Below are 1,648 nucleotides of genomic sequence, written 5' to 3' on the forward strand. Positions count from 1 at the left end.
GCGGAACGGCGACGGGCGGAGGACCGGAGGGGGGGGAAAGGCGGCGCACACGGCGCCGGCGGCGCGCTCGGGGAGAGGCCGCGGGGCGCCCCCGCACCCGCGGCCGACGACACACCGGGCGCGGCCGGGCGCCGCCGCGCGCCCGCGCCCACCCCCCTACCGGGAGCCCGACGAGGGTCTTCTCGCTCGCCAACGCCGCCGCCGCCCGCGCGAGCGCCCGCGCTCACGGGAGGCCGGCCACGCGATCGTCAACGCCAGGGGGCCCGCGCGGAAGAGAAGAGAGCGCGCGACACGGAGAGGGACGCGTGCCGGAGGGCCGCGGGCAGCACGCGCCGCCCACGCACGCCCGGCCCGCCCGCCCGCCGCCCCGCCCCGGCGCCACGCGGGCCGGGCGGGGGCGGGCGGACGGGGACGGGAAGCGGGGCGGGGAGGGAGGGGCACGAGCCGGCGGCCCGCGGGGTCCTGCAGGGGGCGCCGGCGCGCCCGGTGGCGCCCCGGCGGCGCCCCCGCCGGGCCGGGCCTCGCCGGCGCGGCATGGAGGGGGGGAACGACCCAGGGGGGAGGCGCGCATCGGCGGGCGACACCGCGGCGTCCCGCGGGCCGCCCGCCGGGGCACCCGTGGCCTGGGGCGGAGCCCCGCCCCCCGCACGCGCCCGGCGGAGGCGTCCCGACAAGGCACGGGGGGTGGAAGGGGCCGCCGGGAGGCCGGCGGGCCCCGGACGCGCGGCGGACCGTGGGGAAGAGCGGCTCGGAGGAGACGGAGGCCGGCCGGGACGTCCCCCGCGGCCGCCGCCGGGGGCGGGCGGCGGCCCGACGGGGGCGCCCCGGACGCGGACGCCGCTTCCCCTCCCCGTCGCCCCTCCCCGGCCCCCGCCGCGCGGCGCGGGACCGCCTTCCCCCGGCGAGCACACACCCCCCCCCGTCGCCAGGGTGACCCCGAGGCCGCGTGCGGCGCGAGGGAGGGCCCCCGAGCCACGACCCCGGCGCGAGCTCTCGCCTCGCTTCTCTCTCTTCTCTCTCGCGGGCGCGGCGGCCCCCGGCCCCCCTCCTCCTCCTCCGCCGCCGCGGAGGGAAGGGGGGCGGACGGGGGCACCACCGGGTCTGTCCTTAGGGGGTCGTAGGGAACCCGGCCGCCGCCCGCGCGCCTCCCGCCGCCCAGGCTTGGGCGCGGGCGTGCGGCGGGCCGGCCGGCCAGCCCCTGCGAGGAAGCCCCCAGCCGCGCACCCCCGGGGGAGGGAGGGCCGGCCAGACGCTGGCCGGCGGCAAACCCCGGGGGGGCGATTGATCGTCAAGCGACGCTCAGACAGGCGTAGCCCCGGGAGGAACCCGGGGCCGCAAGTGCGTTCGAAGTGTCGATGATCAATGTGTCCTGCAATTCACATTAATTCTCGCAGCTAGCTGCGTTCTTCATCGACGCACGAGCCGAGTGATCCACCGCTAAGAGTCGTACGAGTTTGGATTCGCGGGGCCCTCCCCCCCCCCAGCGAGGAGGGAGGGAGGCGACCCCGCCCTGGACACGGCACACATCCCCCGAGGGGCGCCTCCTGCCGGCCAGAAGACACGACGGAACCACGACTCGGGAAAGGTCGGGAGGGATTCGCGGACAAGGGGCCCGTCCACACCCGGCCCCCGGAGGAGCGGGCCTGGA

The 1,648-nt window shown here is 80.3% G+C and overlaps 1 non-coding gene across 1 annotated transcript; it reads right to left on the minus strand.

Annotated features, from left to right (window-relative positions):
* Nucleotides 1-1,293: 1,293 nt before the first annotated feature.
* LOC135229662 (5.8S ribosomal RNA) lies at nt 1,294-1,446 on the minus strand. The gene has a single exon (XR_010320340.1). It is a non-coding gene; the product is annotated as a 5.8S ribosomal RNA (ribosomal RNA).
* Nucleotides 1,447-1,648: the final 202 nt, after the last annotated feature.

This window comes from Loxodonta africana, unplaced genomic scaffold (genome assembly GCF_030014295.1).
Source record: "Loxodonta africana isolate mLoxAfr1 unplaced genomic scaffold, mLoxAfr1.hap2 scaffold_43, whole genome shotgun sequence".
In the NCBI taxonomy this organism is placed as follows: domain Eukaryota; kingdom Metazoa; phylum Chordata; class Mammalia; order Proboscidea; family Elephantidae; genus Loxodonta; species Loxodonta africana.